The sequence below is a fragment of the Trichechus manatus genome, unplaced genomic scaffold (assembly GCF_000243295.1).
Source record: "Trichechus manatus latirostris isolate Lorelei unplaced genomic scaffold, TriManLat1.0 scaffold00110, whole genome shotgun sequence".
NCBI classification, from domain to species: domain Eukaryota; kingdom Metazoa; phylum Chordata; class Mammalia; order Sirenia; family Trichechidae; genus Trichechus; species Trichechus manatus.
The window spans coordinates 6,641,966-6,666,686 of NW_004444046.1; the positions used below are offsets into that span (position 1 = coordinate 6,641,966).

Here is a 24,721-nt window from a genome sequence, read left to right on the forward strand (position 1 = left end):
CTCCTTGCTCTCCATTCTCTTTTAGTATTCTCACTCCATTTGGTGCTCGGCTGAGTTCTTTATCTCTTCATTTGATGTTCTAGGGTTTCAGGATTGTTGCATTCTCTGTTTGGTTTAGTTTTTCGGATCTTTGCTGTGGAGGGACGGTGTGGTGCTTCTGTCTAGAGTGCCATCTTGCCGGAACCCTCACTACGGGGATATTTTTAATAAAAAAATAATAAATTTCTTCTGAAACACTGCACAAAAGTTTTATAGATAGTCACTTTGGTGTTACTTCCTCTGACAATGTCACCCACTTCGGTTCTCACCCGCCCTCACCCTGTACCCCCCCAGTGATGCCACTGCAAGAGTAGAACATTTCTAGAGGGTATGAAAATGCTCGTCAAAAAAAAAAAGGAGGTAATTACATTCAAAACCATCTCTTTTATGTGGACCTGGTTTGCAAACATATATGATGATATGCATTCCCAAAGAAATCCTCTGATAAATAATTCTGATCTCTCCTTTGCCCAAAGAGCTGTAAGAAAAATTCCTGTGAAGCCAACTTAATCTCCAAAATGGAAGAAACTTGGAGCGGTCCCTAGCACAGATAGTTAAGTATTGATGGAGCTGTTAAAAATGTCTATTCCCCAGGATTTTTCTGTCAACAATTCCTTTTTTGACTCACATAAATTATTTCTGCTAAAATAAACATTTAATATTAACCCAATGGAGATAACAGTTAAACAGTGGGCCCCAAATTACACTACATTCTTTAATAAAATCCCAGCAAAAATAAAGGTATAGTTGGATGTGACTTTTAAATTAATCTAAGCCGCACTACTGAAACTAAAACTAATCTTAATAGCTAATGTTTATGGAGCTCATACCATGAGCCGGGCATGGTTCTAAAGCACTTTACAAGTATTAGCTCATTTAAACCTCCACAATGCTATTATAATATATAATATATATTACAATATATAATAGTTTTACAGATGATGGAACCATAATGGTGCAGTGGTTAAGAGCTCAGCTGCTAACCAAAAGGTCAGCAGTTCGAATCCACCAGCTGCTCCTTGGAAACCCTATGGGGCTGGTTCTACTCCGTCCGATAGGGTTGCTATGAGTCGGAATCGACTCAATAGCAACAGGTTTGGGGGTTTTTTTTTGTTTACAGATAAGAAAACCAAGGCACCCAAAGGGTAAGTACCTTCCCAATATCACACAACTAGTAGTGGAGTTTGGATTAGAACCTAGGCACTTTGGCTCCAAAGTCCATGCTCCTGACCACATACTTGTACAACCTTGTCCTCCATTGCACAGAATTCTTCAGGGACTACCATATATGAAACTCTGCCAGACCCTGGTCAAATGCAGGGGGAGGGCGAGGAGTAGGATGGGGTGGGAGTGGACAATGACTACACCATGGACAGTCCTCTGTGAAAGGGCAGGCTAAGAAATGCTTTCCAGAGAAGAAGCCACAGAACTCAGTCCTGAAGGAGATACAGAATGTAAGGGGTCTCCAGGCTGAAGACACTCAACCTGCCAAAGCAAAGGGGGTGACGGGGTTAGGGCCATGGGAGGGATTTCAGGGACCTTGGTGAAGCTAGGGGACTGGCAGAGGAAAACACTGGCAAGGAAGATAGGAGTCCTCTGATGTCACATCATGGAGGAAAGAGGCATCACTGAGGGATTTTTAAAACAGAAAGGGAGCAGATGTGCATGTTGGAAAGAAGAGGCACTAGGCCTTGTAGCCACCACTTGTCTGTCAGTTTGTCACAGTATGATGGCTTGCATGTTGCTGTGATGCTGGAAGCTATCTCACCAGTATTTCAAATACTAGCGGGATCACTCATGATGGACAGGTTTCAGTAGCACTTCCAGACTAAGAAAAACTAGGAAGAAAGGCCTAGTGATCTACTTCCAAAATTTAGTCAATGAAAACCCTATGGATCACAACAGAATATCGTCCAATCTAGTGCTGGAAGATGAGCCCCCTAGATTGGAGGGCACTCAAAAAACATGGTGCTTGCAACAATTAACTTGACCATACCAACGATCTTGAGGGTGATGCAAGACCAGGCAATGTTTCATTCTGTTGTACCTGGGGTTGCCATGAGTTGAAGCCACCTCGACGACAACTAACAACAGGCTTTGTAGGAATTTAGAAGACATTCCAGGTAAATGAAAGGGCAGGCCAGTGTGGTAAACTGTACAAATTGGCACTTTAATAAACTCCACCAGGAAGGGTGGTATAGTAATCCCAGCAGGAAATGTGGCAGTCGCGATGCTCACTAGCTTCCCTGCTTGAGCCACGTTCTGAGCCTGAGTCATCAGGTAGTTATTAATGCCATTCAGAGCTGGAGAACACAGGAGGAAGCAGGCTGGCAGGAAGAAGGTGGGATGACCAAGATGAGTTCCTTTTGCAGACAGAGTTAGAGGTCCTGGGTGCCATCCAGGGCAGATGCAGATGCCAGTATGGTGCTCCAGTCTCTGCCTGGATGGGAAGTGAGACTTAGGAGACGTTAGCACATAAGGGGTGACTGTATCTGGGGCACGGGGCATTGCCATTGCAGACTGCATGGCTGAAAAGAAGAAGGGGAAGTTTTAAGGCATGGGGTTTCTGAGTGTCTCAGACAGAATTGAGGGGCGTAGTGGTTAAGAGCTTGGCTACTAACCAAAAAGGTTGGCTGTTCAAATCCACCAGCCACTCCTTGGAAACCCTATGAGGAAGTTCTACTCTGACCTATAGGATCGCTATGAGAATTTGACTGGATGGCAACGAGTTTGGTTTTGTTTGTTTTTTATGAACTGAGGAGCCCTGGTGGTGCAGTGGTTAAGAGCGTCACTACTAACTGAAAGGTCGGTGGTTTGAACCCACTAACCACTCCTTGGGAGAGAAAACCTGGCGATCTGCTCATGTGAAAAATACAGCCTAGGAAACCCTGTGGGGCAGTTCTGCTCTGTCATATGGGGTTGCTGTGAGTTGAAATCAACTGGACAGCACCTAACAACAACAACGTGAACTTGAATAGTAAAAAAGTTCCATCTTTATTTTTACTAAACTCTAACTGAAAATTAACATTTCTTCCATTACAAATGTAGACATTAATCCACAGTAAAATTAGCTGTACCTGTGACTTGTCCTCAATAGAAACCAAAGATACCTTCAGCTAACATTATAGTTGTTGCAAATATCTCAAAATATGGCTTCATTGATACTTTAAAATTATAGTAATTTTTAGATTTCCCACTAGATCTTGTTTTGTAACATAATTAATAAAGAAGGACATGAATCATTATATCACTATTTACTTTTTTATTGATAATTGCACGTCAGTATAACTGGTTTCCTTTGTAATCCTGTGCATTTTAATTTTACACATTTAAACACATTATTCCTAAAAGATCCGTTAGCTTCATTAGACTGTTAAAGGGGTCCCCACTGCACACAAAAAGAATACCTGATTTAAAGGGTGAAAGAAATAACCACAGAAGGATACTTTTAAAAAGGCAATTCTGGACAGGGGGACCCAGTATGAGATAGGGTCCTTGGGTGGTACAAACAGTTAACATGCTCAGCTGCTTACCAAAAGGTCAGAGGTTCAAGTCTACCCAGAGGTACCTCAGAAGAAAGGTCTGGTTATCTAATTCTGAAAAATTGGCCATTGAAAACCCTATGGACCATAGCACATTTCTACTCCGACACAGGTGTGGTTGCCATAAGTCAGAGTCACCTCGAGACAACTGGTACCAGGGTATGAAATGGACCTAGGATTCAAACCCAGGACTTCAGCCTTGTACGCTTTCCACCACCCCACTCAACACCCTAAAATAATAATGCCTCCATTTATTCACAAAGTGCTTTCACATATATTGGTGCATTAGATCATCTGGTACTCTCTCCTCGCTATGCCCACCAACTGGCATTCATTATTTAACCTGTGACATGTGTTGCCAGGACTGTGCTTATGACAATGTGGTTTATTATCTTCACAGCCATCCCCTACTCTGCAACATCTGTCATAGTTCATATCTATAGTTTATTTTACTTTTTAAGAATTGCTTCTCTTAATTTTACAGGGTCATTTTCTTAATTACTACAAATTGCTCTGAAACCTATTCTAACCCTCGAGAATTTAACAACATTTAGCAACAGGGTGATAACAAAAAACTGAAGATGCATGTGCTATAACCCCCTTTAAGTTGCTGTAAATTTACACAAAACTGTATAATGTCAAGCAAATGTTATCTCGAGGTTGGCTAGATAACCTATCTTTCTTTTTCTAAAACCTGATCAGTTCACAGACTACTTTGGCCCTGTCCCACATAATGCATGCTTTGCTTCTGCACACAATGCAAACACAGCTTTATATGAAGGAATTAAACTAGTATGACACAATATACTCTTTTGAAAAACACATTCAGCATTTCTTAGTATGCATGTTAAAATGGAAATTATTTTTCCTTATTTACTGATTGACTTTTAATTCCCAAGTTTCCTTATCTTTTTTTTTTTTAATAAGGAGCCATAGTGAAAATTGTCACTTGTCTTCTAGTCACAGTCTCCTAAAAACTAGAGTGAGAATTCTTGTGGGTAAAAAAAGAAAGTACAACTGCTGCACACCCATCCACTCTATGCAAAGCAAAGGTTACCGCCCAGCTGCCTGAACTGCAGGGTGAGACAGGAAAGAACATGGTAGCCACAAGACTGAAGTATTTCACTTTCTTACCTAATCACTCAGAAACATTTCCTTCCTTTTTGCCTGATTAAGTCAAGACGGGTTTCCCATTACCCTGGTAGTTCCTTAAGCCTGAAGCCACTTGCTTTAGCTCCTACCTTGTTTCCTTCGTGTTCCTCTCAAACTGCTTCCTCACAAACCCTCTCCTTCCAGCCAAACTGGTTTATTCTGTTTGTCAAACTGTCTAGTTTTCCCCACTTTTGGGTTTGTGCCACTGCCCCACCCTGCCCTGTGCTGCTCTTCCCCCTCCTGTCCAGTGCCAAAGCCAAACTCTTTGCCATCAAATTGATTCCGACTCACAGCAACCCCAAGTGTTACAGAGTAGAACTGCTCCATAAGGTTTCCTTGGTTGTAGCCTTTACGGAAGCAGATCGCCGTAAAGATTTTCTTTGGCTGCACCACTGGGTAGATCCGAACCACCAACCTTTTAAGTTAGTAGCTGAGCGTAAACCTAAAGGCTTTAACTCCTCCCCAGACTTTAAGAGGCAGCCCAAACCCCCATCCTCCACAAAGTTCTCAAAATATCACTTTTATTTCTCAATATCTAGAACAATCATCATCAACAAATTCATTAGACAACTAATTATGCCTAGTGACATTTGCTTTATTATTGTCTGAATTGGTTATTTAAATATTCTATGGTGTTTAACTTCGTGTACTTAAATCTACTTTCTCCAACTATATTAACAATAACTATGGATCGCAAGTTATCACTCTGAAATCAACCATTGTAAAAAAACATGTAACAGGCAAATTCTGTCTTACATAGCATTCATATATATTTGATATATTATAAAAGATTTAAATAATTTTAAATAATAATTTAATAATTATTATAACAGCCCACACTATTGCCACAATAACTTATTACACACAATATCTTATTTGATATTTGCACCTGCCTTATAAGTTAGATACTATTATTTTCCCCATTTCTCTGTTCAAAGAGTTTTGCTTTAAAGAGGAACAGAGAGATGGGACAAAGTTGGAGGGAGACAGAGGATTAAGGGGGGTATTTTTAAAGAAGGAAGGTATTACAGAATGTTTGAATCTGAGAATGATCCAGAGCAGGCAGGAACGGATGGATCTGCTGCATTGGGGTGAGATGGGAGTCCACCAGGAGCACACACAGCGCATCCATCATGAAGGGCAGGGTATGGGGAGGCAGATTTACAGTGGGTGCAGGAGGATTTGGTAGTGGAGAGATGCAGTAGTTCTCTTCTGACTGCTTCTAGTTTCTCAGCGAAACAAGCTGCAAGATCATTAGTTGAGAAAGAGATAGTAGGGGATGTTGGAGGTTTGAGGAAAGAGGAAAAGAGTCACCTGGGAGGGTGAGGGGATAAATTGACTAGGGAATGCAGTAAGACTGCCCAAGTGCTGAGGGCCACCGAGGGGAAGGGAAGGGAGGTGTGTATGATCAATTTAATGACATCAGAGCTTTGTGTGTGCGTGTGTGTGTGTGTGTGTGTGTGTGTGTGTATGTCCAGGCATGCTCAGCTACTTGAGGGAAAGTGCAGAGCTAGTAGAGAACTGATTTTAACCAGAGTTGGGTTTTGCAGGAGAGTATGATAGAGCGAGGAGAAAGGCAAGTAGAGTGATCACAACAATGAACCACGGAATACCATCTGAGAAGAGGGGAAAGTTAGGATGCAAGGGAAGTTGATGGTAAGTAAAAACATGGTAGAGTCAAAGGAATGCAGGTATAAGTGGGCTGAAAAATTGTTGGTCCGGGCATGTTAGAAGTGAGCAGAAAAGTTGGTAAATGGTGGAGCTGGGATGTCTGACTTCAAAGTCCACCCTCTTAACTATAACACTTTCTACGATTTTCAATTCTTCTGGCCTCTATAATTCTCCATGTTTGGACAATCTGCATATCCACTGGGTCTTTCTAACACTCAAGAACACTATTTGCCCTCATGTTCTTAGAAATAATTTTAAAGAAGTTGTTTCTATTTCATGGAGTGGGAAGAATAAGATAAAGAGCTGATGTGATTTTTCAAATGTCTCAACAAATTGACTACAAGAGACATTTATTCTGTTTTCGAAAAGCTTACAGTTGAATTCGCTTGCCCATTGAAATCGCCACCCATTCTGTTTTTCCATGCTGGCCTCCCTCTAAGATCCCCAAGGCTGCGTGCCTGTGAAGAACGCCACTGACAATCGGGCACCTGGCACAAAGTGTCCTGCCCAGAGGTCAGGCCAGGCGTTAGTGTCTCCGTACAGTAAATCAGGCTCTCTGGCGAATTCCCTTCCTTAGGGGATGGTCATCTGTGTTCAACACAAGCCTGCTTTCCAGAGGAGTTATGTTGAAATGGACTGTCTGCACCAGCATTTGTTTCCTTCTTTCTTGAGATGAAATCACTTGTCTGTGGAAATTCCTCATTTTTTTCATTAAATAAATACCTGGGTGCCCCCACATGGCTGACACTTCTCTCACATTACAAGAGCTAGCTGTTTGAAATGGAGCACCCAAGAAAAATCTCATGACCGTAATACTAACCTAAGAGAAAACGTTACGGATTTATGCACTAGGAAAGAAATCTAAAATATATTTGTATATGTTATAACTCATTTAGAAGCCAATATACCCAGAAAGGAAAATAAGCCGTTTTTTTCCCTTTTTAATGTTCATGGTGCAGTGCAGATGTGCATGTGGAGGATGAGGGGAGAGGTAAGCAAGGTAGGTTGAAGAAATTTAAAAGACAGATACTGCCTATGAAGCAGCAAATACACAGCACCTGGATCGGAGCCCTGGTGGCTCTGTGGTTAAGAGCTCGGCTGCTAACCAAAAGGTCGGCAGTGTGAATCCACTCAACCGCTCCTTAAAAACCCTATGGGGCAGTTCTACTCTGTTCTACAGACTCGCTATGAGTCAGAATCGACTTGATGGCAACAGGTTTGGGTTTTCTCGTTTGTTTGTTTGGATTCTCATTTGGAAAAAGGGATATTTTTTCTCTGATAACCTAATGAAATTTAGAGCTAACTTGGATAGGGAAAAAAGCAGAAGAAAACAATTTTTAAAAACTATGGTGGTGCAGTGGTTAAGAGCTCAGCTGCTAAACAAAAGGTCAGCAGTTTGACTCCACCAGCCGCTCCTTGGAAACCCTATTGGGCAGTTCCACTCTGTCCTATAGGGTCGCTATCAGTGCATGACAGCAATGGTGTTGTTTTTTTTTTTAATTATTATTATGATTGTCAACCTCAAGAAGAAAATGAACCTTTGTGTTTATGAGTGTACCTGAATTTTTTCTTTGTAAGGACTGAAACGAGGGTATGTAGACCTGTAAACTGATGAGATGGGTGATAGGGAGAGAGAAACAGGATTATCTGTTTACTAACTGCCCAGAAAACCAGGCCAGGTTTACAACTAACAACACCAAGCAGGTGGTAGGGATGAATTTTTCCTGAATGGAAAGGATTCCTGGCTCCCTCATATAGGTGAATTCACTCCGTTAGTACATCAGTAAACCAAACAGCTTGCCTCTGGTTTTCTAAAAGCCTGTGTGTCTATTAATGTGGTACAGTGAATTACTTAATATGGCCCTTTTAGCCATTCATGATTTTGTGACGATTGAGTGGGACTATGCAAATAAGGTGCTTGTGGCCCAACAAAGGGATTGGACAGCCTGCTGATAATGCAAATAAGGTATATGGAACCCTTTATGGGGGGGGCAAGCAAATAAGACGTATGGAATCCTAACAAGGGGATTGGTCAGTTTTGCCATCCTGCTAGGCTTAAAAAGAGAGCCAATCCCAGAGCAGAGGGGGGACCTCACTACCACCAAGAAGAAGAGCCATTAGTGGAGCATGTCCTTCAGACCCAGAGTCCCTGCGCTAAGAACCCCCTAGACCCAGGAGACAGAAAGAGAGAGAGCTGTAACATTGGGGATGGCGTGAGACGGCAAGAAGCAGCAGCAGACACATGGCGGCAGCAGAACCAAAAGACTGACATGAGATGGCACAGCGGGCTTCCGGGACCACAGAGCAAGAGAGCTACAGTAGACTTGACAAACCATGGAGCGAGAAAGCTGAGTGCCTGCAGGCAGGAGGCTTTCTGACAGAGTGGGGTACTCTGGGCACTTATCAGTGGAGCTAAAGAGCTTTGTAACACTTGACAAAGCAGGGCAGAGGCCAGCCTGAGGGGCCCAGGGGCTGAGGGAGAGGCCTGACTGCAGACACAGCCAAGGAGCTGTCCTAACTGAAAAACTATATCCTGAGTCTTTCCTGATCCTGAATTGTAATCTCTTATTTGTCTAATAAACCCATAATCATGGGTATGGTCCGTGAGCTCTGTGTGGCCATTGCAACAAATTATTGAACTCAGCAGAGAAGTAGAGAGTGCCGTGGGAGGGACAGCTGGTGTCACAATTGGTGAAAAGATTGGAGGGTGGAGTTATGTCTGACCTCTACCTCACAGGCATCAGCCTTGGGCTGATGCTGATGGTGATTCTCTCTCCTCCCCCTTGTGAAGTTAGGGGAGGTCAGACATCCCCACCCCATTTTTACAATTAGCTTCCCAAATAAAAAACTAAAACAAACAGATAAAAACAAAATAGCAATGAACAAAACAAAATAACCAACTTTTATTACAAATCTGTTGAACTTTTCTAAAAACTTATCATGTCTCCATATCACTGACCAGGAAAGAACGACAAAATTCTGTTCATTCCTGGACGAAAGAGCTTTTACGCATTTGCCTACCTGTAGTTCTCTCCATTTATGAAAACACTCCACGGCCGAAGATCACTTAAGAAGACAAAGAAGAGCACTTAATACAGTTATGGGTATATACTTCTGTCGCAAACTCTAATAACTTGTTTGAGCTTAAACCGAAGTCATTACAGGGGTTGGTTTGTAGCCATTAATGAGTTCATTTATTTGAATTCTATTCCTTCATTCTAGTATCTACTGAATACCTACCATGTGCTATGCACTCTGCTAGACACCGATTCAAGGATGAATAAGACAGATACTGTCCTCAGAAAGCTGGTAAACTAATGGAGGAGGGAGCCTGCATGGCCCGGTCAACAAAAGTATACTGTATACAAACAGGGCTGTGTCTGAAACACAGAGGGGGCAGATTGATTCAGCATGCAGGGAAAATGGGTGGTCAGGGTGACCTCACCGAGGCATAGGATGTTTCTGATAAACAGACAAGGGAGGAAGGACATTCTATTCACAGTGTCTGAAAGCAGGACAGTGCATGGCATATTCTAGCACCGAAAAGTTCTGTAGAAGGGAAAAGGGAAGGGAAGGGAGGGGAGGGGAGCACAGACAATGTGTGTGTATGTGTGTGTGTCTGCGTGTGTATGTGTGTATAAATGTGTACATGTATGTGTATGTATATGCATGTGTGTGTGTTGGTGAGGCTGGAAATTTGTCTGAGAATCCTGATGGCAGCCAGATTGAAAAGGGTCTGAAAAGCTGTGATAAGGAGTTTTAGATCCAGTCTTCGGTAATGGGGAGCCATAGAAGGATTAAGGATTTAAAAACAACACGATCCAATCAGTGTTTTGGAAAGATCACTTTGTAAAGCTAGAAGCAGAGAATCGGCAGTATTGCAGATGTTAAGAGTCCCCACACAGGCAGTGGCCACTGTGAGAATGGAAAGAAGTCACTGCGGAAAGGTTTAGTAACCAGCTGAGTAGTTAGGGGGCAGGGAGGCAGAAGGGTCCAAGACCATCACGTTTGTTACTTAAGTGAAGAGGCATGGAGCACAGTCATTCCCAGCAATGCGGAAAATCAAAGGAGAGCAGAATCATGGGGCCAACGGACGAACACGTTAAGAAAGGCCAGCAGAGTCAAACAGGCCTGAGTGGTGGAGTAGCTGAACCCTGTGACAGACCATTGGATTAGGCAATTCAGAGGTCACAAGGACCTTCCTGGAGCGGTTTCACAAGAGCAGGGGAGGGGAGGGGAAGGCACTAGGTGCATTAGGAGGCTGCAGTCCATGTAGCTGTTTTCAAATAGCTGGCAGTAAAGGGAAGCAAAGACAGAGGTGAGCAAGACCCAGATAAGGTCCAGACATATGGAAGAGACTTTGGCATTTGTAAGCTGAAGGGACAGATTTAATAGTCATTAAATGGTTTTATATCTGGGAGTGGGATGGTCCCACAGGATGTTGCATAACAGAAAGAAAAACACACAGAAATGAACTTCCAAGCAATCTGAGACAGCTAAGAAAGAGACTCGGGCAGATGGAAATGTTTGGAGGCTTTCTTAGTTACCTAGCACTGCTATAACAGAAATACCAGAAGTAGGTGGCTTTAACAAACAGAAGTTTATTTTCTTATAGTTTAGAAGACTAGAAGTCCAAAATCAGGGTGCCGGCTCTAGAGCAAGGCTTTCTCTTTCTGTTGGCTCTGGGGGAAGGTCCTCGTCTCTTCAGCTTCTATTCCTTGGCTCCTTGGTGCTCATCTGGCATAGCATCTATCTTCCCCCATCTCTGCTCCTTTGCTTGCTTGCTTGTTTAATCTCTTTTTATTTAAAAAGAGATTGACTTAAAACACATCCTACACTAATACTGTCTCATTAACATAACAAAGAAAACCCATTCCCAAATGGGATTATAACCACAGGCATGTCGATTCCAACTCATAGCAAACATATAGGAGGGGCTGGTGGATTCAAATTGCCAACTTTTTAGTTAGCAGCCAAGCTCTTAACCACTGCGCCACTAGGGCTTCAACCACAGGTACAGCGGTTAAGCTTTACAACACATCTTGTGGGGACCCAAGTCAATCCATAACAGAGGCTAAGAGGAAAGATTCTGAGGGAAGTTTATTTGCTGCCTACTGCGTGCCAGGCACTGTTCTAGGATCTGCAGATACAAAAGTGAACAGGCAAACCCCGATTCCACAAAGCTTACGTTCTAATTGAGGCCCTAACTGAGGTTGGAAAGCAGATGTTTTAAATTGGGCCAATTAACAGAGTCTGAGATGTTTTCTTTAGCGTCATACAGAGGTCGAGGAACAGAAATGGTAAGATGTTTTCCAATTTCAGTCTGTTGTTTTGCAATAAAAACTAACCTCACTATCATCTACAAATAAATAGGTACCAAAAGATTAGGAGTATTTATTAAGAAAATAAATTACTGCTCGTGTAAGGGACCATATAGACAGAAGTTTACAATTTGCACCTTTTTTACATCCTTCATTCCTGCATGCAGTGCAACTTGATTAGCACTTCCTGTGTACCAAACGCTGTACTGGACAGATGCTGAGGACAGCTCAGCAAACAAAAGAGTTCTTGCTTTCATGGGGCTCTCTTTCTACTAGGAACGGATGGGGGACTGCAAAAACAAAGAAACACAAACCAACGTATGTCATGGATTAAATCGTATCCCCCAAAATAGTGTTGGAATCCTAACCCTTATACCTGTGGATGTGATCTTGTTAGGGAATACAGTTTTCTTTGTTATGTTCGTGAGGCCACGTCGGCGTAGGGCATGGCCTAAACCCAATCACTTCTGAGTTATAAAAAGAGCAGATGAGACACAGGAGCAAACACAAATGGAGGAAGACAGACGCCCACCTGAAAATCACTGAAGAACAGGGGCTACAAATGCTGAAAGAGACAAGGGTTTTCCCCAGAGCTGACAGAGACAGAGCCTTCCCCTAGAACTGGTGCCCTGGATTCGGACTTCCAGCCTCCTGAACTGTGAGGAAATAAGTTTCTGTTCTTTAAAGCCATCCACTTGTGGCATTTCTGTTATGGCAGCACTAAGAAACTAAGACAAGATGTACAAGAGCTCAGAAGACACAGACAGCAGAGCAAAATGATGGAGCAGGCCAGGGTTCTATTCTTGATAGGATGGTCAAGGAAGGACTCTCTCTGCCAGGTGGTATTTATGTAGAGATGGGAGGGAACTGAGGGCTGAAACCATACTGGAGTGAGAACTCAATTCCTATCTCACTACACGGTAGGGGCATTCGCTGCATTCCCAGAATCTGTCTTCACTTCTTAGAAGAGCTTAGCGATCTCTACTGTTTTTGCTGTAAAACTCTCCCCCAAGAAGACCTAGGGCTCTCATGTGAGGTTCTGATGTGTTCTCAGAGTCTTCTTTAGAGATACAGTCACCTTCCCTGCTGCAAATCCACATGTACGATCCCTGCGCACGGTGTGTGCTAGCTCTCCGCAGCTTCAGCAATGCCTCCCAGGCTTAAAGTCAGATGGCATCGTGAAGGCCAACAGAGTGGCTTGCCCGGTCTCTCACCTACCTGACCACACATTTCTCAGAAAGTCTCGTGTGACTTGTGGCTGCTGGGGCCTAGCACTGAGCCTGGTACAAAGTAGAGGTTCAATAAACGCTTGCTGAATCGATGAACAAAAGCCCTGATTCTGAATTTCATCTGAGGGAATAACATACTTAACTGTGGTAGGAATTCCCCGAATGAAGGCCCTATGTGTATTTGCATCACCAAATTAAGAGCAAACATTTCCACCTCTGCCCTTACCAAAAATCAACAGCTTGTTTTCTTCACTGAATTTAAATTTGAGACAACAGAACTGAGTTTTTAAAATTCTTCGATTGTATTAAAACCTCCATATCTATATTTAATATAAGAGAATATAGAGGTTCCGGAATTAGATAGTGATGATTAATGCATGACTTTGTGATTATACTAAACACCATTTTAAAGGGTTACTTTTATGGTATGTGTAAAATATCTCAATAAATCTATTTTTTTTTTTAAATATAGAGGATTACTTCAACAAAAGATTAATGAGCATCTGCAGCTCATCAGTAAAAACAAATTTTCAATGCTATCATTTTTTTTTCTTTAATTACAAAAGATATTATTGATTTAAGCGGTCCTGATGACAAAATGGTTAAGCACTTGCTGCTCAACAAAAGGTCAGCAGTTGAAACCCACCAGCAGTTCCACGGGAGAAATGACCTGCAGATCTGCTCCCGTAAAGACTACAGCCTAGGAAACCCTATGGGGAAGTTCTGCTCTGTCCTTTGGAGTAGCTATGAGTCCAAATGGACTCGGTGGCACACAACAACATTATTGTTTTGAATGAAAGAGGAAAGGGTCCGTTAGCATCTCTATATGCAGAGGACAAAGACAGGTACAAATGAGAAAGAATATTCGTGGTATTAAAAAATTTACATTTCTCCATTAGTTTTGAAAACAAATATGAAGTGCTGCTAACTTGATGAATGGTTGATAAGCCTCAATACTCTTCACTGCCTTAATGAAACCATGTAAAATAAACTGAATTATCTGTGATAAATGAAAGGAAGACCAAAGCATAAAAAATAATTAAAATGCACAATTAATATCAGGCTCTCGTTTTAGCCAATAGTCATAATATCCACATACCTTTTGCCAGAACATCTGAATTGAAGAAACATTGATATGTTTTGACCTTCTTTCTCTCTCTCTCCCTGACAACAACTAAATAGTGATGTGTGATCGCTTTTGTGATGTGCTAACCTGTTGCTGTCGAGTCGATTATGACCCACAGTCCCTATAGGACAGAGTTGAACTGCCCCATAGGGTTTTCCAAGGAAAGCCTTATGGATTTGAACTGCTGACCTTTTGGTTAGCAGCCGAACTCTAAATCACTACACCATGAGGGTTTCCTTGTGATGTGCTAGGCTGAACAGTATTCCCCAGAATTCTCTTTCTTGTGTTTTCAGTTAGGGTGGACTACAGAGATATTCTCTCTAGAGAGGTGGAGAAAGGAAGGTAGGAAGCAGCCATTTTGTAGCATACACACTTCTTCTCCCAGTTATTCAATCAAATATGAATCTAGGTGCTACTGTGAAGGGATTCTGAAGCTGCAACTACAGTCCCTAATCACTTGACTTTAAGTTAATGAAAAGAGAGATTATCTTGGGTGGGACTGATGTAATCAGTTGGGAGCCCTTTAAAAGAGGCCTTACACCCTCCCTCAGTTCAGAGCCTCCACGTTTCAGCTCGTGCTCACAGAGTTCCAGCCTGCTTGCTGTGATCTACCATTCCTGACTGCTTGGCCTACGAACTTCAGGCTTGCTTAGTCAGCCCCCACCACTGAGTAAGCCAATTCCTTCTACTAGATCCCTTAATATATGTAACCTACTACTTCTGTTTCTGTAGCTGAACCCTGACTAGTGTTATAGTTATTACCATTGAGAAGGTATAGAGGAAGACCTCTTGGCATGGGACGATTTAGATAGAATTATTTGGAAAGACACTAAAGAATCTCACTCTTGCACAAGCTCTCCCCTAATCTCTTGCAATAATGGCCAGGAGAAGAGAAAACTGTGATTTAATTAATTTTTTTTAATGAGATTTATAATAATTTAGAGGTATAGAGTGAATTAAACACAACACCTACAGCTAGGTGCAGCTATGTGACTAAGCTCTGGCCAATGAGATGTAAGTGTGAGTGTTGGCCTTCTGAGACGTTCCCTTAAAAACGAGGGGCATGCCTCCTTCCCTCTCCCTCCAGTCTCTGCCTGTAATGTCAACGTGATGGCTGGAGCTATCTTCGCCAAGGGCCACATCCTGGAGATGGCAGATTAAAGAGCTGGGGAGAGCCGATGATTCCTGGAGCCATCACGCCAGCTGTCAACAGCCTAATTCCAGACTGCTTTTACGTGAGAAAATAAATCCTTGTGTATTTAAGCCACTATCTGGGGTCTCTGATACTGGTAGCCAAACAATTCTGATACAAGGAATCTTTTCTCTAGTTGTCATATTCCCTAGTAGTAGACTTCTACATCTAAGTTGCTACATTATAAAGTATTCTTGTTAGTGGCTGTTGAGCTGGGTCCAACTCATGGCAACCCTATGTACCACAGAACAAAATGTTGCCCGGTCCTGCACCATCTTCACCAACATTGGTATGCTCGAGTTTATTATTGTGGCCACTGTGTATTCTGAGTGCCTTCCAACCTAGAGGGTTCATCTTACAGTACTATATCAGACAATATTCTGTTGTGATCAATAGGGTTTTCATTGGCTAATTTTCAGAAGTAGATCACCAGGCCTTTCTTCCTAGTCTGTCTTAGTCTAGAAGCTGTGCTGAAACCTGTCTACCATGGGTGACCCTGTTGGTATGTGAAATAACAGCAGCATAGCTTCCAGCATTATAGCAACACTCAAGCCACCACAGGACAGCAAACTGACAGATGTGTGGTGGTTGTAAGGTATAAAAAAACAAAAATAAAACCCATTGCCATAGAGTCGATTCCTAGTCATAGTGACACTATAGGATAGAGTAGAACTGCCCCCATAGGGTTTCAAGGTAGTAAATCTCTACAGAAGCAGGCTGCCACATCTTTTTCCCATAGAGTGGCTGGGGGGTTCGGACTGCTGACCTTTCCGTTAACCACTATGGTACCAGGGCCCCTGTTATAAGGTATAAAAACAAAAAACAAAAAAACAAACCCATTGCTGTCGAGTTGATTTCAACCCATAGTGACCCTATACGGCAGAGTAGAACTGCCCCGTGGGTTTTCCAAGGAGCAGCTGGTGGATTCGAACTGCCGACCTTTTGGCTAGCAGCCGAGTTCTTAACCACTGTGCCACCAGGGCTCCATTATAAGGTATAGCTATGTTTAATTTCACTGCTATGTGCATGGGGACACAATGAAGTGTTTAAGAGGATTAGAACAGATAAACAGCCACAGTCAAAGCCTATCTTTATTTCTCCATGTTACTATGCTTTGGCAAAAGAACATGAGAAAAGTTTTCAAGTCTGTGGTAAATACCTTCACAAAGCCACTAACTTTAATTCCCATGGAATAATATTTAATGTGGCAAGCCTGTGGTCACAACCGAATCTATGTATTCAACAGATTTGAGATGTAGAAAATTCGCTTTACTATCTCTTTAGATAGTGTCTTTTTTTATTTTTTCTTGTTGGAGTCAGCTTATTTCTCCCAACACCAACAACCCTTGAACATGTCTAGGGTATATTTTTGCTAAATGCAAACCACATGGTCATTTTAAAGCCTATAATTCACTTCAGTAGAACAGGGATTTCTGGATGTCCCTGAACATAACCACCAAGAGTGAGACACTTTGTGCAGTAACCAGGACCAGAGTAAGGCATGTGAGGGCCCTAAACACTGAAAATCTGTGGTGCCCCCTCCTCTGCTTACTCACCTATTCAAACGGGATATGTGAGTTACACAAATACATGTATATGTACAGTGTGTGTCTTAGCTATCCATGATGTAACTTCTTTTTAAATGCATCTATCATATTAGCGATTGAAGGCAAAAGTGATGTATGCCATTTTAGCAGAATGAGATGAACTGGATTATAAAATTTTTAGTGGACGCAGGTACTAAAATTTTTACTATATACCACATTTTCTACAGAAAGAATATTCCACATATTCTACAACAAAGAAAATGAGTCAGTGAACTTATCTGTCTCAATAATCAATGTAAAGTTCTGTTGATCTCCCACAATGAAAAATTGACTTTCACCAATTTAGCTTTTAATGGCTCATACTTCAAGTTTGATGCTTGTTTCATAATAAATGTTATAATTATAAATGAAAATATGTCATAAAAGAAAATATAATGATCAGCAAACAAATTACTGTATTTTATTTTTACATAGATCTCTCCTCTCTAACATGTTGTAATTAAAAACATTTCTTTCTATTCTTTGCTCTTATAAATTCTTCAGTGATTTCTTCACAATTAAGCTGCCAAACAATATCTGCTTCCATACATAATAAGGATAATGAATCGAGCCTTTCTTGAATCATTGTTGTGCGCTCGCTTTTCCTTGTATCTGTTTGCTTGGCATCTATGGATCTTTGCTTTGGACAACTGGAACCCGTTTTGTTGATGCCCTAAGCCCATGCTTACCTTGCTTATTGGGTAATCTCTCACGGCAGTAATCGTGCCAGCTTGAGCTCTATTGTGTCACTATATCATGGTGAAAAACTGCCTGACACACCAGGCAGCTGACAACAGTCAGAGAAAAAAATGTCAGGCCCATGACCAAGGGGAAAATGAAGTGATTAGTATGAAAAACACAGCAAGAGACACCAAGCTGGAAAAAGCTGACATTTCCCATACCTTTAGCTTCGAGTAAATTTGTTTTCTTCTCACATTGACTACAAAAGGCTGGATCAAAGTATTAACACTATGCCACTGACCCTGGGTCATTTATGATACTGCAAAGTCTGACTCCTTTTTTTATAGGAAGGAAGGGAAGCAAGGTTAACATAATCATAACTCTGAATAGATAAACTTGGGAAACTATAAGCGCAAACATAATGGGTCAAACTGCTCCCAGTATAACCTACAATCATTCGTGCCTCAGCCCCTTTATTCGTGCCATTTCCTTCCCCTCAGAGTTCTCTGGACATTCCTCAATCTGTTGCTTGGGCTCCCTTTCCTGACACCATCCCTTAAACACTGGTGTTCCTCGAGGTTCTAAACTCCACCTAGTCTACCTGACCACTATATCACTTCCCATTATATGTCCTCTTGGGAAAGGGGGTCTCAGCCTTTTTTTTTACCCGCATTTTAACTACTCCCAATACCACCATTCCTGACCTCCCTCTCTCCTGAATCCACATGTATATCCCATAGCATCTGTTTCTTCAAGTTCAAAACAGAATATGATTAAACTTTACCTTGAATCTCAACTCGGTCCTCTTTGCCTGTCCCATAGCCCAGCCACACATGAGCTGCCCTCCATGTTCCACAGCTCAGCTATGGGCCCAGCCACTCACTGGGTATCACTTGCACCCTTGTATTTACTCCACACAACCTTATCTACTAAGAGTAGAGGGGGCTGGACAGCCCTGAAGTGAGATTCAGATACTCCAGATGTGCACATGGATCAGGGGGCTCCTGGCCTTCAGGCATTCTTCTGCACCAGCTGATCTACAAGGGGAAAAGGGGCTTCAGACAGAGAAACTTTTGGAAGCCGCCAGGAGAGGGAAGAGGGGCTGACTGTTCCCTATCTAGCTCCGGACAGCTGAGGCAGCTGAGTGAGAAGCTACAGAAGAAGAGAGTGCTGTCTTCCTCCCTGGCTTTGTGAGTCATGGAAAAACAAAGCCAGTAACCTCAGGCTCCTGGTGACAGAGGAGACAGAGACATCACAGCAGGGCACACAGCAGGTTCCAGCATGTTTCCAGAGCCTCCTCCCCTAGACTTGCAAGCTCTTGGAAACAAGGTCTGGCACCTGGTTTCCTTGACACAAACCCCATTCTCAGGAGGCACCAGTAGCTTGGGCTAGGCAGGGGTCTCACCCACAAACCCCTCTGGCCCATGGCCATTGTTATGGATTGAATTGTGTGCCTGAAAATTATGTATTGGCATCCTAACCCCTATACTTGTAGAGGAGCCCTGGTGGTGTGGTGGTTAAGAGCTCAGGCTGTTAACCAAAAGGTTGGTAGATCAAATCCACCAGCCACTCCTGGGAAACTGTATGGGGCAGTTCTATGCTGTCCTATCAGGTCGCGTGAGTTGGAATTGACTTGACAGCAAACAACAACAATATGACTCTAGTTCAGGTAGTGTTTCCCTACCTCTGGACCACTTCCCTTTAAAACATTTCTACAGATGGCTACCAAAGTGATCTTCTAAAAATATAACTTCAGTGGTGTGCTAGGCCAGCTCATACACCAAAGTAATCTAAAAATATGATTCCAGTGGTGTGTTGGGCCTATTGTTAAATTTCAGAAATATTGTGAGTCAGTTGTTAAACATACCAATTACTGTATTTTCATGCAAGTAACGTGTGCCTTCTGCATTTGTTGGCCCACCAAGTCCTCCCGCCTGGAGGTATTTTCATAAGCATACTATGCTAATTTTTTTTACAGCAATATGTGGAAAAAGACTGCCATGGCAGCACTCATGAGGGTGCCTCATGGAGAGAGGGCACAGTAGGCAAACGCAGAAGTTGCACATTATTTGCATAAAAATACGGTATTAAAAATTAAATTATATAAACTTAAAATAAATTATATTAAAAACAAAGGTAATAAATACTCAAACTTATCAGTTCCTTATTATTTTACTACATTTTACTGTTATCAATGCTCTTGAGGTTATTTACATCTATTATATCTGTATGGTGGAGATACTATGTAACTTTGTGCTACGGGACATCTCTTCCCACCTCTAACATCCTATAGCTTGAAATTGGCCATAATAGAGTTTTTCACACAGAAAATGATAAATACTACAAATCCTGGCTTGATTTTTATTTGTTGATTGTCTAGCCTCAAGAAGGTCATGGAGAAAATGTAATGAAGTATATTGCTTCTGTAGCTGTTACATGGTGGATAAAACAAAAAAAAATGAAGAAATGTTCTTCCAGTATTCAAAAACAACTATCCAACTCATAAAGAAGATGGTTAATAAACGAGGGAAGTTCTGAGATATGACTTCATTGTTTTACTTACATCTTACTCCATTCTGTAAAGGAAAACATCAATCAATATTAATGTCACAACTACCTTCTTTCGTCAATTGTAACATAGATTGGCTACGAATACAAGAATTCAGTATAAACCAAAAAACATTCTGTGAGACTCAACTGGCTGTATAGAATTTACAATAAAGAGCATTGCATATTTTATTACTTAGAAACTGTGTGCTACACACCCTTTATATCAGTAAAATTTAAAACAAATACATGTACATACATGCATACACATACACACCCACTTTTTTTTTCTAGAAAGCTAATTGCTCAACACTTATCAGCATACGATTGTATAAATTTGATTATGTGGGTCCTTTGCGTAAAATCCCTCAGTAGTTCTCTGTATTGGCCACCTGTTACGCCCAGCTTCAAATCCTCTCAGATTCATCTCTTACTGCCTCCATGGCTATAGCAGCAATGAAGACTTCAAGTTTCACACAGGTACAGCCTGACCCAGCCTCCCTAGCCCAGGCTCCTCTGATGAGCTTCAGGTGGTGCCTATGACCTACCTGGCAGTGACACATGTGCAACCCACAAGTGTGGGGGTAGTTAATGCTTTTGATCAATGGAAAATGAGAAACATGGATAAATGCTTTTCCCTGTTTTCTCCTGGATGGACTGTGCTGAGATGCATTCAGAAGACTTCTCAGAAGGTCTCTTGGAATCATGCAACCAGTTGCCTACGTTGTTGTCGTTGTTGTTGTGTGTTGTCAAGTCGATTCTGACTCATAGTGACCCTCAATGCTTCCTTGTATTGGCTTTGTATCCTTCCCTGTTTTCCTCTCTTTGGTTCTTTACTCCTGTTCCATGTATGGCATTCCCAGCTAAACCACCTGGTACAAGTCTCTGCACAAGCCCCAGACTAAGACTTTTCCTGTCATGATAGGAAAGTCCAAGGTCCTTATCTTAGCAGACAAGGCCTCGAATCCAATCCATGAAACATTTGCTGGCCACCTTTTACAAGGACTTATGATGGGTGCAGTGGGGAAGACAAAGATGAATAAGACATGTTCTTTAGCCAAAGGACCTTGTAACCCAGTGGGAAAGACAAGATTGTGTACAAATATCTCAATACGCGGTATGATTATTATGATGTGAGAAAGAGCCAAAGAAAGGCTTAAGTATCTGCTATACTTACTTAAAATATATACATAGAATACATACCCAAAAAATGTTTACATGCATAGCACATAAAATGGGAGGAGGAACTAAGGAAACTATAAACAAAATTAAGAAGAGCTCAAAAAGAAGTCTATTTGCAGATGCAAATAATTCGGAGCTAATGATTAACATGTATCAACCAATAACAAATATATGAGTGCCTGTCATATGTAAGCCATTTGCTTTTTGTACAAATATATTTTACAGTACTTCAGATAACCAACAACCCTCAAAACATTGATTACAGTCATATAAAGAGAGTAAACATTAAAGCTGAAAGAGCCGTTTAAGAACATCTGGTCCAGTCCCTTTCTAAGGAAACGAACGCCCTAAAAGGTTAGTCTTCTTATCATACCTGTTTCCCCTAAGGACTCCAGCCACCATCTTTCTTCCCCAACACCTCAGACTTAAATCCTCACCTCCCTTGACCCTTTCCTCTTCCTAATCCCCTGGAACCAGTCAACCACCCCATCTGTGACTTCCGCTGTCGATCTACCACACATCTGTATCCTTCACATCTTCACAGTCTTCTTCAGCCCATCCCTGGCCTCTGGACTGGGCTGCCCAATATTCCTTACTGGCTCTCCAAAATCACGGTTTCTCTTCCCAAAGTATCCATCACAACGCCAGAGTTGCTCTTCTTAAGCATGGTCCTGATCATGCTGTTCCTCTGCTGCCAAAGTCCAAAACCCCGGAACTGACTCAGTTTAGCTTTTCAGTTCTTTCCTTCTCAATTCCATCTGTTCCTGGTTGTTCCTTCCCCGACACTAACTCTACACTCTACCAATGCTAGACTATCCCCTACTTCCATATGCATTCTGCACCCTCTCTCCTGTCAAGAGATTGGGATGGTGCCATCCACTAAAACACCTTATCTGTCAAGCTCTATCAATTTTTCAAGATCCTGCTGAATCTCTCCCTCTTCCTTTAGTGTTTCTCAGATCTCCAGTTGTTAATTAATCTTTCAACCCACTTTGCCACACCCCCACATGCTGTTTCCTGCTATACCTTACTTATTCCACAGCATTCAGACTTTGAATTGTGGTTACTGATATGTCAGTTAAACCATTAGATCAGTGGTTCTCAAATTGTGGTTCCCAAACCAGCAGCATCAGCATCATCTGGGAACTTGTAGGAAATGCAAACGCTCAGCCGAGCCCAAACCAGCACTGTGTTCTGCTGAGCTCTCCAGGGAATTCTGAAGCACAATGGAGTGTGAGGACCACTGATTAGACTGTAAACTTCTGAATGGGGTGACCAGGAATAAGGGTAATTCTTCATGGACTTAGGAGGCAGGGCCTAGAACAGACTAGAGTACTGGTGAAATTTGCTGAAATAAATTGATCAGACTACAGCCTTTATTATAGATTACACCTCAACATAAAGAAAACAAAACTCCTCACAAATGGAGAAAAGACTTAAGTTGTCAAGGATTTCATTTTACTTGAATCCACAATCAACGACCACAGAAGCAGCAGTCAAGAAATCAAGTGACGTATTGCATTGGGCAAATCTGCTGCAAAAGACCTGTTTATAAAGTGTTAAAAACCAAAGATGTCACTTTAAGGACTAAAGTGCACCTGACGCAAGCCATGGTGTTTTCAATAGCCTCGTATGCATGCGAAAGCTGGACAATGAATAAGGAAGACCAAAGAAGAACTGGTGCATTTGAATTATGGTGTTGGTGAAGAATACTGAATACACCATGGAATTCCAGAAGAATGAACAAATCTGTCTTGGAAGAGGTATAGCCAGAATGCTCCTTCAAAGCCAGGATGGGAAGACTTAGTCTCACGTGCTTTAGACATATTATCAGGAGGGACCAGTCCCTGGAGAAGGAAATCATGTCTGGTAAAGTCTAGAGTCAGCAAAAAAGAGGAAGACCCTCAACAAGATGGATTGACACAGTGGCTGCAACAATGGGCTCAGATATAGCAACGATTGTGAGGATGGTGCAGGACTGGGCAGCGTTTCATTCTGTTGCACATAGGGTTGCTATGAGTCGGAACTGACTCGACGGCACCTAACAACAACAAATTGATCAGGGTCACGCTAAATTGTTGCATAGTCAAAACCAGCACTCAATTGTCCTGACTACCTGTGCAGGGTCCTTTCCAGCACAGCCACAGTGTCTTATAGGGAATTTGGACCATTTATACACACGCATAAACACCTATGAGGAGTAGAAAGTACACTTACATCACCTAATAATGATGGATTTTGTAATTAACACACCAGGTCATTTTCAATCTGTGACTTCAAATGGATGAATTCATTCTTTAAGTTGGCAAAGAAGGCTTACTTAAGGGATGCCCTTTTTGTCTGTAAAGCAGCAATCATCAGGGACTGAAGAATAATTAGCCACTGAATTCACGTTCTTCAAACTTCTCACAGGACTCACTTCAAAAAAAGTATATTATGCTCATTGAATGGTTTCAGAGGCAAACTAAGAAGGTTGTCTTTTTAAAGACATGTTATACTCAGTACTGAAGTCACTCTTGAGGTTCAGCCTTCAGCCAAAGATTAGACAGGCCTGTGGGGATCATGGTCTCGGGGAACATCTAGCTCAACTGACATAACACAGTTTATAAAGACAATGTTCTACATTCTACCTTGGTGAGTAGCATCTGGGGTCTTAAAAGCAGCCATCTAAGATACTCCACTGGTCTCATCCCTTCGGGAACAAGGGAGAATGAAGAGAACAGGCTACAAGGAAAAGATTAGTCCAAAGGACTAATGGACCACAGCTACCAAGGCCTCCACCAGACCGAGTCCAGTACAGCTAGATGATGCCTGGCTACCACCACTGATTCCTCTGACCGGGATCAAAACAGAGAGTTCTGGACTGAGCTGGAGAAGGATGTAGAACAAAATTCTAACACACACACACAAAAAAGACCAGATTTACTGGCCTGAAAGAGACTGTAGAAACCCCAAGAGTATGGCCCCCAGACACCCTTTTAGCTCAGTGGTGAAGTTACTTCCAAGGTTGACCGTTCAGCTGGGGATTGGACAGACCCATAAAACAAAACGGGACTAATGAGGCACAGCAGTCCAGGGACAAGGACTAGAAGGCAGATGCAGACAGGAATGATAGGGAACCCAAGGTTGAGTAAGGACAGTGTTGACATGTAGTGGGGTTGTTAACCATTGTCATAGGGCAACATGTGTACTGTTTAATGAGAAACTATTTTGTTCTGTAAACCTTCATCTAAAGTGAGAATAGCAGCACACCTGGAAGAATGTAATTGATGTCACTGAATTGTGCATGTAGAAATTTTTGAAATGGTGCATCTTTGGCTATGTATATTTTCACCAAAAAAAAAAGGTCAAGTAGGGAGAGGGTTGACACGTCATGGGGTTGTTAACCAATGTCATAAAACAATATGTGTACTGACTGTTTAATGAGAAACTATTTGTTCTGTAAACCTTCAT

The 24,721-nt window shown here is 42.0% G+C and overlaps 1 protein-coding gene across 2 annotated transcripts in view; it reads right to left on the bottom strand.

The window, feature by feature from the left end:
• Nucleotides 1-24,721, bottom strand: part of PLD1 (phospholipase D1) — a 281,147-nt gene that overhangs the window by 243,522 nt on the left and 12,904 nt on the right. The window contains exon 1 of one of the 2 annotated variants that reach the window (XM_023737927.1): nt 9,426-9,449. The exons of the other annotated variant lie outside the window; for it this stretch is intronic. The gene's annotated coding sequence lies outside the window, so the exon portion shown is untranslated. Of the gene's footprint in view, nt 1-9,425; nt 9,450-24,721 lie in introns of those variants that run through there. 2 annotated transcript variants of the gene reach the window in all.